The sequence below is a fragment of the Peromyscus maniculatus genome, chromosome 9 (assembly GCF_049852395.1).
Source record: "Peromyscus maniculatus bairdii isolate BWxNUB_F1_BW_parent chromosome 9, HU_Pman_BW_mat_3.1, whole genome shotgun sequence".
Classification (NCBI taxonomy): Eukaryota; Metazoa; Chordata; class Mammalia; order Rodentia; family Cricetidae; genus Peromyscus; species Peromyscus maniculatus.
In genome coordinates, this window is record NC_134860.1 from 40,924,551 (window position 1) to 40,936,608 (window position 12,058).

Here is a 12,058-nt window from a genome sequence, read left to right on the forward strand (position 1 = left end):
GTGTGTGTGTGTGTGTGTGTGTGTGTGTGTCGCGTGTGTGCTCCCCTTGAATTGGATCCTGGAGTGAAGCGGCCAGGCGCCAGGGCGGGTCCATCAAGTGTTTCTCCCGAAGCCTGCGAGTGAAAGAATTGTCCTAGCAGGAGGCCACAGAGTCGGTAACCTGAGCTGCCCTGCAGGATTGGAAACCTCACAACCTAGAAAGCAGCTGCGCGGGTGTGGGGGAACCCCCTCCACCATAAACATCCCCTCTGCAAAGTCTCGGGAGCCGGACGAGATTTTATTACCATTTTATTATCAGGAGCTTGAGATTTCCCACATAGTCTGTTTTCTCTCTCAGCTCTGCCCACCCCCACCCTTAGAAGCAAAGGTAGTTTAAAAGAGAAGAGGGGCGGGGGAGGCTTAGAAATAGTTTAAGAAACTCTCAAAAAACAGCTTTCTCTTTGTGTTTTTTCCCAGCTAAGTAATTCTTTAAAACCCAAGGGGTCAAATACTAAAATCCTTTAATACGGGAGACTGTAAGACTCAGAATCAACACAACAGAAAGGACCCCAAAGCAGTTTGCTTCCCCAAGCTGGAGAGGGGGCTATGTTTGCTCTTACAAAATCAAATTTAGGCTTGCACGTATTTTTCTCATTTTTTTTTCTGGGACCAAATATTTACATTTTGCTGAGGACAAAATGATGTCTCAAAGACGAGAGGTGATTTGACTTGTCCAAGGTCACCTTAAGTTACTCTCCCATCCCCCATAAATTCCTCCACTGGCCCGTGATCTCTCTATTCAGCATAATAACAGCTAGCATTGATTGGTGGTCTATCCTACAAATTAGTGGTGAGGCAGACTCCAAGAAGGAATCCCCACATGCTGATTTCCTAATGTGCATTCCTTTGTATAAGCCCTCCCCCGGAACGTTGGGCTAGCCTGTGCATTCTAACCAGCTTAATTCGGCCATGGTGATGATTTATGACCCTTCTGTCTTGCTGGCCAACACTGTTATCTCCATTAATTCTGAGGAAGCCGGATATTGTATTCGGAAGGCAATATATAGCAAAGAACTTCGGACAGGCTCTGGCCACCAGTAAGAAAGAAACTAAATTCTGCCCAGAACCAAAGCCCTGACTGACTTGCGGTGCAGCCTTGTGCAAGACCCTTAAGCAGAGGCCTCAGTTAAACTGACCCAGATTCCTGAGCCATAATAACCCTGAGACTTACTAAATGCGTGCTGTCTTAAGCCATTACATTTTTTTTTATAATTATTTATTATGTATACAGAAGAGGGCACCAGATCTCATTACAGATGGTTGTGAGCCACCATGTGGTTGCTGGGAATTGAACTCAGGACCTCTGGAAGAGTAGTCAGTGCTCTTAACCTCTGAGCCATCCCTCCAGCCCCTAAGCCATTACATTTAACAACGGTTCCTGTACAACAATAGATTATAGAATTGGCTGGACACTGTGCTGAGGAAACTAAGTTTGGAGAGTTATTTGAAACAGTGATTATTCCCACATGATCGGTGTGTGTCAGAGCTTAGGTTTGAACCCATTTTTGTCAAATCTCTAAACTTCTACCCTCAAGCTCCAATTATATGGATGCAATGGCATTTTTGCTTTGCAAAGTAGCTTAGGTTACTTCTCTTGCTTCTTCTCTGCCTATGGCCACCAGCTCGCAAATGCCTCCTCCTGTATTTCATGATGCAGAATAACTCACATGCTAGTACTCTTCCCTACAATGGGTTTCCCAATCAGTTTTTTGTTTTGGTTTTTTTGTTTTTTTTTGTTTGTTTGTTTGTTTGTTTGTTTGTTTGGGTTTTTTTTGGTTTTGGTTTTTGGAGACAGGGTTTCTCTATGTAGCTTTGGAGCCTGTCCTGGAACTCACTCCGTAGACCAGGCTAGCCTTGAACTCACAAAGATCCGCCTGCCTCTGCCTCCCAAGTGCTGGGATTAAAGGCATGTGCCACCACTGCCCAGCTTTCCCAATCAGTCTTTAAATAACACTTTGCATCCTTCAGGAGGCTTTCCTGGAAAACACAGCCTGATTTAGAAGCCCCTTCTTGCTTAGCACCTGCCCTGGGCTTACCATGGCGGTATCTCCTCCCACACATCCCTCCTGTGAGCCCCTTAGCCACCTTCAGTGCATTTTGAGAGCAGGAATTTTGTCAGAGCTTGTCACAATGCCTAGAAACTCAAGACATGTTTGCTGAGTGAGTGAAGTCAAGCAAGGCATGCTGGGACTAGGACCCAGGTCTGCTGACTCAGAACTTTCTCTCCTCTCTGCCACCTTTTCTACTTATCAGGACTAGTTTGTAATCCTCCTTACCAAGCTGCTTAGCAAGCCGCCCACCACTGTTCTCCAGTTTTCCTCATTCTCTCATTCATTCATCCAATATTCCTGCAAGCTTACCGTGACAGGTAAGATATGAAGGCTCTCATGACCTGGCCTTTGACCCTACAAGCTCATGATCATGATCAGGTCTAGTAAACAGAGCATAAATACAAGGCTGTAACATTCCATGCACTCACCAGCAGAATGGTCAAACTGGCCTTTGAAACTAAAGATAGCACTAGCTTTGAATCCGATGTGATCTGAGTACCAAGAAGTGGACCCAGGAGAGAAATGGTTGAAATGAACACCCCTGTTTTCCTGAATTTTTTAAAATATGAGGCTTTGGACAGCTGTGCTTAAACAGACATTCCTTGGAGCTTTTATTCCAATTTATTTTTAAACAACTCTGGCACCAAAAGAGAGGTTTCTCCTTTAAAAAAATGTCACTTTGTATCTTAGGGAAAAGAAAAACTCTCTCATAGCTGTTTCAGTCATCAGCGTGAAGAGGGAAGAAATGCTTCTCTTGTGCCCACAGCTCTCTTTGCAAGGGTAGAATTTCCATGACCTGCCCAGCTGGCTGAAGAGCCAGAGCCCCCTTCAAGCTGAAGTTATAAAGGACTCCTGTAAAAGTGTTTAGCCCTCTTGGGTTGGGTTCTTACATTAGACTGAACACTGTTTGAGAATGGAGATTATTTTATCCATCTCAAGTCAGGGATAGTACCAAACACCATGCCTTCCCAATAGATCTCTAGTGACTCTCCACAGTTCTGGTTTTTTATAGTTACATTTCTGTTATGAATACCAGGACTTCAAGAATGATGATACTTCCTGTTATTTTGATCAGGAAAGTGAAAGCACAGTTGCTCCTCTGTGCAGATAGATGCAAGTACTCAAGAGCATGCACCATGCATAGTCAGATGAGCATGCTCCATGCATAGTCAGATGAGCATGCTCCATGCAGTCAGATGAGCATGCTCCATGCATAGTCAGATGAGCATGCTCCAGTTCTTGTAGCACTCAGGGATTCTTTGCATAACTTAACTACTAATTATATTCCAAGGAGGGTGTACTAGCCTGTGAAAAAATAGAATTGAGCAAATTAGCATGTCTTCCCAGACTCAGGCTCAAATGAAATTATGTTGGGCCTAAGAAATACCATGGAGTAAGAAAGTATTTGCTGTAAATGTACAGTATATAAAGACTCTGAGTCTTACAATTTTGACATCTATGTTACTAAAGATGTAGATTTTACCATGATTTTAAATACAGAGAAACATAATGTGGTGTACATTTGAATTCTTTCCCAACAGCCTTCCTTTTGTATTCTTCAGACTCAGGAACTTCGTATTGCTCAGATTCAGAGAGCAACAAACCTAGGAATGGCAGCAGCCTCTTCCATTTTGACAGATAAACTGAAATTGGTCAGGGAGTCATGATTCCAGTCACCACCTCCTCAGATGCAGGATACATTCCGTGGATGTCTGAAACTGTGTGTATTATGACTTTTTGTATGCATTTCCGGGACAGCATTTCATTGTTAATTAGAAGCATTAGAAGCAGCAGAAGAGGCTGGAGGCAGCTCAGTGGTTAACAGAATGTGCTGTTCTTACAGAGGACCTGAATTTGGTTCTCAGCACCCACGTCATGCAGCTCACAACTGTCTGTAACTCCAGCTCCAGGGAATGTGGAGACCAGAGACATGCAGACACATATACCTACACATAATTAAAGATATAGTAAAAGTAAATCTTAAAAATATTAACAGTAACAAAATAGAACAATTATAACACCATGCTTTAATAAGACTCATTAAAAACCTATTCATTATCTGTATCTGTACATTTTCAGAAAGTTTTGGGGCTGCAGTTGGTTGACCGGATGAGGGGAGAGGCCTGCATGCCTTTCCTCTTTTATTTAAGAGTCTCTTGTGTCTTCAACCCTTCCCTTCTGTTGGCCCTTCTCCTAGCCTCCAAACACACTCCAGTCAAGCCATTAATTTATTTCTCTACTTCCTATTGCCTGTTTTTATTTCTCTGGACTTCTAGAGCCTCTACTTGAGAAGGAATTTAAATTCACAAGCCGCCCTCCCTTACAGTACAGGGTAAAAGAATGCCCCATCTCTACCAGTAGACTGCTCAGCTCAAGACCAACTATGAAATCATATGACCAGATCATCTCCACCAGCAGACTGCTCAGATCGTGACCAACTATGAAATCATATGACCAGATCATCTCCACCAATAGACTGCTCAGATCAAGACCAACAACTATGATATCATATGACCAGATCCTCCAGGCATTTTCCACTTCTTTACCTTGTGGGACCTCTTTGGTATTTCTGGCCCTTCTGGGACTTCTTTCTAGAAATTCTCTGCTCCCTTGACTTCTTTGGCCATCTCCTTATAGAGTCTTAGGGTTTTCATCTTCTGCCTCCACTGTCTAAAAGTATGTCATCACAGTGGCCTGTTGCTCTTCCCTGTCCATGCCACACCTGAGTGTCCAGACTCTTCTAAAGGCCCTCCTCCCAGCTGCAGTCTCAGACCCAGCCCTGAGCCTTCCTTTTGAACTTACATCCATTCCTTTGCTGAGCTTCCCCTGAGATGGCTCCTGACCACCCCATCAAGAAGGACTGGATCAGGATTTCTAAGGTCCAAGTTTTCTGCAGAGGCAATAACCATGCCTTTTGTTGTTGTTGTTGTTACTATTATCCCGCCCCTGCCGCCGGTTCTCCTGTCTCTCACCTGCTAGCTTTGGTGGAAGAAATGACAGCTTGAAGTGCTCATTGCTTATTTCCAACTTCCTACATCCACACTTTCATAGGAGGAGAATTATTGCTTGCTTAGCTTCTCTTACAGCCAAAGGAGGCCATCTGGGATCATATCTACCTAACTGCCAAAAATCTGCTAAGAGCCTGTTGGTCTCTGGAAGGGCCTTTATAATTGATGAAGGAACCGTTGGCTCTTTCTCCATTCTTGTGGCCTCAAACACAAATGTCATGTGTTGAGCTCAACCAACCATCTGTGGATGGCCACTCTGAGAATAAAGCATGACAAAGCCAAAATGCAGAAAGCAGAGTATCTGAACCCGGCCCTGACAGCTGCCACCACCCCTTTGCTGTGTGAGAAAACATCCCTCTGTTGGCCTAAGCCATTCTTACAGGTAGCAATCGCCAGTCCTCACTAACACACTCTGCCCCTAAACCTGTGCTCTTTATGAATTTTAAATAAACCTGACTATGACATATCTTTGTCTTACATGCTTGGGTGGAGCTTCCTCATCTTCAGGACAGCTGCTGCGGTCCTTCAGTCCTGGGAAGAGATAGATCTGTCATATCCTGTTCTTTCCAGCCTTACAGTCTCAGAATACTGAGCTATTTCTGGTACCCCATTCACAAAAACAGCTGGGTCCTGGTATGCCTTCATGGATGGTGTTCCTTGCCCTTCCCACCTCCAGATATTATACAGAGCATCTCCTCTTTTTGGATGCCTAATGCTTGGGCGTCTCTGCCTCAGTCTCTCACCTAAAATATACAGTTCTCTAGTTACATCTGTCACTGTGGACAGACAAAGTCTGGAGTGTAGAAGTACAGTTTTCACATAATGGCACACCTTTGTTGTCCCCCACCAACCCCAATTCCACCCTACCACCACCCGCCCCCTTCTCTCTTGGAGTTTTCACATAATGCTACACCTTTGTCCTCTCTAACACGCTCATCTACCTTGTATCTCCACTTCAGAATGCTTCTTCCTCTGATCACAGGACAAGAAAGAGCCTTACAAATGTACTCCTGGATGGACCTGTGTGGTCATTGGAATATGGTCGGAAACACATAGTATATTTTTATCTTGTGTTTCCCACACTTAGCACAGAACCTGCCACACAGGGCTGTTCAGGAAGCCCTGCTGACATGAATAGAAAAAAATACTACTCCGAAGGCTTTCCTAACCCCTACAGCTTTTCCTGGATCACTGCATTCTTGTTTCATTCTTGATTGTTGCTAAGGAAAAAAAATGGGACTTGGAGAAGAGAGAAAAAAAAAAAAAAAAAAAACCAGGCAAATCCACACAAGTTATACTTCATCACATTACATCAGCCTCTCTGTCCTCCATATAGACTTCATGTCCAGTCCCGGACTCCAATGTTCCTCAGAGGTTCTACGTTTCACTTCCTTTAAGACCTTCACAGCTGCCCTGTGACATATTCTGTAAATAAGGGCTGGTCAACTTCTGATGAGTTGGATGATGGCCCGAAAGTGACATCAGTGTGAGCTGTCCGCACTGGGTAGTGAGAGCAGCCATGTTTCCCGTTGTCTTTGGCTTCCTCTGCGCTGCTTTCCGAGATATGCTGCGCTTCTCACCCAATCAGATCACCTCGTTTCTGTGACATGTGACCCACTGGCCACTGGCACTTCCTCTAGAAGTTGGTACCTGAGTCAGAACGATGCTCCTGAAGCCAATAATAACAATAGCAAGTCCCTACTGAACCTTCAGTAATGTCCAGGGCTCAGTCTGAGGGCTCTTGGCTGCTTTATTCATCCAGTGAACATGCCCAGTTTTCGGATAAAGAAATGGAGTGGAGAAGGATTAGGTGACTTCAAGAAAAGCAAGAGTCAAGAGCAAAATTCAAACCCAAGCTATCTGGATCTAGGATCCAGATGGTTAAACTTCCTAAGCCTGGCTCTGGTGCTGGGATCAGTCAGGGACCTTCCTCAAAAACATGGGCACCAGCAAAACCTCTCATTCTACTGCCTGTAAAGGAATGTTCTTGCCTTCCCCATTATTCATGAAGGTAGAACTGTGCTCTTGTGACTGGACATACTTCATAAACATTAGAGAATTGTAACGGCCTAAATTCTACAGACCGAGGAAGTGTAACACTGTGCCCTTTAAGGGCCTACAACCTAGATTTATTGATGATGTTCTAATTTATTGAAAATTTATTATACAATAGACATTACAATGCATTTGAAATCCTCACCACAACCTATGAGATAAGAAAATCGAGATTCTGAACATTTAAGTGGCTTGCTGAGGCTCCAAGAACTAGCAGTAACTGAATGAGAATCTGAATGGCCCTGAAAGGTCACATCGCACATCAGCATAGCTATGGTCCGTTAATCTGGAAGCAGAAATCTGATTTGTAAGCCACCCAGAATGACTGCAAAGTTCAAAATTCTCAGAATTTCTCCAAGCATGAACATCAGATATTACCCCAAACCCTAAAATAATAAATAAATGAAGAGTGGTATAAGGCTCCACAAACTCCACAGTGCCTGGTTCCATTGATACAGACGGACTCTATGGTAGTGGAATGTTCACATATACTCGCCATGTCTCTTCCTACTGAAATACTGTTGCCAAGGTTATCCTGGGCAGTGGTGAGTTCTCACCTTCTCCGTGATGGAAAGTTGGCTGTGTTCTAAGGCTGCTTTTCTTCTTTGCCTCAGTCACTGTGCTGGCTAGTTTTAACTATCAGTTTACGCAACCTAGAATCACGTGGGAAGAGAGTTTTCATTAGGAATTGTTTAGACCATGTTGGACTATAGACATGGTGTGTGGGGTGTGGCGGGGGTAAGTGGGGGGAATAACCTTGATTATTTTTTTGTTCATCCAGTACCAGCAACTATCCTGCTCCTGGTACCAATTTCTGTTCTAGTTGCATTTATATTACTGTGATAAAATATCCCGACAAGAAGCAATTTAGGGAAGAAGGGACGGTGGTGGTTTGAATGAGAATGGCCCCCATAGGCTCATATGTTTGGATACTTAGTAGAAAGGCCCAGCCCACTGTGGACAGCACCATTCCCTACGCTGCCCTCAACTGTATAAAAGTAAACAAAGCTAGCAAGCAAGGATCCATGCATATATTCTCTCTCTACTCTTGACTGTGGATATGTTTCCACCAGCTGTCTTAAGTTCCTGCCTCTATGATTTTCCTGCAGTGGTGGACTGTTACCTAAAATGATATGCCAAACAAGCCCTGTCTTACTTACTATTCTATTTATGTGAGGAGATACCATGACCAAAGCATCTCTTGTAAAAGATAAAAGAAAGTATTTAATTGGGGGCTTGCTTGCAGTTTTAGAGGGTTAGCCCATGACCATAGCATCATGGTGGGAAGCAGGCAGGCATAGTGCTGGAGCAGCAGCTGAGAGCTTTACATCCTGATCTGTAGGCAGAGAGAGAGACACTAGGCCTAGTGTGGGCTTTTAAAAACCTCAAAGCCCACTCCTAGCGACACACTTACTCCAACAAGGCCACATCTCCTAATGCTTCCCAAACAATTCAATTCACTAGTGCCTGAGTATTCAAACATAGGAGCCTACAGGGGCGTTCTCATTCAAACCACCACAATCCCTTCTTCTCTAAGTTGCTTTTTATCAGGATATTTTATACAGTAATATAAATGAAACTAGAACAGAAATTGGTACCAGGAGTTGGAATAAAATATATACATGTACACACACACACACACACACACACACACACACACACACACACACACACAGGAAGGTTATGGGGATATGTTTGCATGTCAAGTTGACAAGGGGTAGATTGTGTTGGTTAGGGTTTTTTGTTTCTTTTTCTTTTTTTTCTGTTTTTCTTTTCTTTTTCTCTCTTTTTTTTTGTTTTGTTTTTCAAGACAGGATTTCTCTGTGTAGCAGCCCTGGATATCCTGGAACTCACTCTGTAGACCAGGCTAGGCTTGAACTCACAGAGATCCGCCTGCCTCTGTCTCCCGACTGTTGGAATTAAACATGTGCACCACCACACCCGGCTTGTGCTGGTTGGTTTTAACTGTCAACTTGACACAACCTAGAGTCACCTGGAAAAAGGGTCTTAAGGAAAAATTGTCTAGATTAAATTGACCTGTGGCCATATCTGTAGGAGATCATCTTGGTTGTTAATTGAGGTGAGAAATGAAGCTAGTAGAGCTGTGCACTTGAGAAATATTGTCTATGAGTGACAGAAGGTGCACCTCCCACTGCCAATGTAAAGTGGGAAAGAGTCCCCACCATGAGGGCTCCCTCATGCCCTCATCACCAAGACACTACAACAGACCTCAGAAAGAGCTGCACTTGGGCAAGAGTTGCATATCAGAACCATTTAGGAAACTTTCTTTTCTCAGTTCAATTAGAACCTCAGACATCAGTTGATATTAAAATTCCCTAGATGATTCAGAGTATAGGCAAAGCCGCTGGCCTACTGAAGTCTGATATAGAGGGCTTCTTTGTCGAAATATTAATTGATGGAATATAATTACAACATTTTTTCAAGATAATATAGTCCTTTTTTAAAGTTTATGATGCAAAGCAGTAAGAATTAAATCAATTCTTTAAGAGTCTCAGCAGAACTGATGAATGTTTGTGATCAAAGGAAATATGATCTTGGGAAAATACTTCTGTGGGAAACTATGATGATCTTCAGTCTAGGCCTGCTTCTGTAGAAGTCAAAGAAAAAGCTTCTTAATTTTGCCAATAATATGTCAACTCTGAGAGTACACATCTGGGACCTACAGAGTGACCTCTGATGGGCCACACTTCATACTGCCGCGTCAAGCACCACACTGAACATGGCTGTGTCAGGCACTAAGTGAAGAATTTGGTTAGAAACTAAGCAAAATCTAACTAGTAGTCATAGTTTCCTGGGCATTCTTGATGTTTGAGACACAGTCAAAAGGACACACCATTTCTCTCCATTCTACCTCTATTGTTAGGTCAGTGGATTACACTATTTTATCACCTCCAGAGAGGTACCTTGGATGAGTTAAGATGAATTTTTTAGGCTTTAAATGTTAAATTTGCATTACATTTATTAACTATTTGTGTGTATACGTGTGTGTATACGTGTGTGGATACGTGTGTGGATACGTGTAGGTACAGAAGTCAAAGGACAACTGAGGGGGTGGGCTCCTTCTTCCATGTGTGGTTCAGGCATCAGACTCAAGTTGTCAGGCTTGATGGAAAATCCCTTTACTTGCTGAGGCCTCTTGCTGGCCCTCAATATTTATAAATAGGCCTTCATGAGGAAAACTGACTTCACAAATCTATCTTTTTTGAAAGATGTATTAAGTACATTATTAGTTTGATGAATTTTCCTATATTAGTGCAAAAGGAAAAAATCCTAAACATTAAGGATTGCACTAGGTGAACATTTCAATCAAATGGGTGTTCCCTCAATTAGGCTTTGAGAAACTGGAACACTACATAAATCACCAAACCCAGGAATTTACTGTAGAGCTTGTTTCATTTGAGAACAGAACTTGGACTGGGTATTGGGACTTCACATCCACGGTGTTGAACACTGATGTGTCCATGCCACTTTCCCAGCCCATCCCTCACCTACCTTCTGTTGTTATCTGTTGCACCACCCTGCCCTCCAACACCCACTGGAAATGGTGTCATGACTTCCCACTTTCCATTTCACTGACATCCAGTGACTTTACAAGGGCTCCAGACCCTAAATACACAGAGACCCAGATTTTTCCAGTTTTATTTACTGAGACATTCCCAGTTCTAACACAAAAACAGCTCAATGAACATTGAATGAATGTCTTACTTCACAGACTCATTTCCCGCAGGGTTTCTCACCTCGTTCCATCTCACTGTCATTGTGAGTCCTCAGCACCCTTCCTGTCCTAAGGGTACAATGTCTACCTCATTCCAATCCCTCCCTCTTCATGAAGTCCACACAGCCCAGTCTCTGTGAGTTCACATGCTCCTAGTCCCTTCCTCTCCAGATCTTCAGCCTTTGTCTTGCTTAAGGATGCTCTTGCTCTAGCATTCGGGATTAGTGGTTACCATCATCCATACGTCTGTTTTGAATAATACAGCCTCAGAGAAGATAGGGCAGAGGGCACCTGGGGCAGCATGAAGAAGAAAGGGCAGGGTCAGTGTGGGGCAGCGTGGCTTATGCTCTTTCAGAGTATGGGAAGAAGTGGAGGTTATATACGTGAAAGTGGGTTAAAATGGCAAAATGTCACAGATGGGCACATTTAATAGATTTGCATGGAACAACCCGAGTCATTTTCTAAGAGGCAAAGTGTTTCAGCATGTCATGGCAGCAGCTGTTGTAGCAAGCTTTCTTGTTAGTCTATCTTTGGAGTGTCAGCCCATAAATAATGACCTGGAGACTTCTTATTAATTATGAAAGCTTGGCCTTTAGCTTAGGCTTGTTTCAACTAGCTTTTATAACTTAAATTAACCCATATTTTTAAATCTGTGTTCTGCCATGTGGTATTTCCTCTCTTTAATCTTGCACCTTCTGTTTCCTCTCTGTGTCTAGCTAGAAATTCTTCCTCTCTTCTTCCAGAATCTTCTCTGTCTCCAGAAGTCCCACCTAATCTCTTTCTCTGCCTAACTATTGGCCATTCAGCTCTTTATTAAACCCATCAGAAGGCTCCTTGGCAAAGATACATTTTACAGGGTAAATGAACATTCCACAACAAGCTGTCTCAAAACAAATACTTCTGCTAAAGATTTTGGTTCAAAATCTTATGAAATTATAACAATCCCTGCATTGGCAGAGAAGTTTGTGATTTATGATTTACTTTTTATTTTATGTGCACGAGTGTTTAGCCTGCATGTATGTATGTGCACTCCTGGTGCCCATAGAAGCCAGAAAAGAGTATTGGATCCCTTGGAACTGTGGTTACAGAAAATCATGACCTGCCATACATATGCTGGTGCTGGGAAATAAAACCCAGTCCTCTGCAAGAGCAGTATGTGATCTTAACTA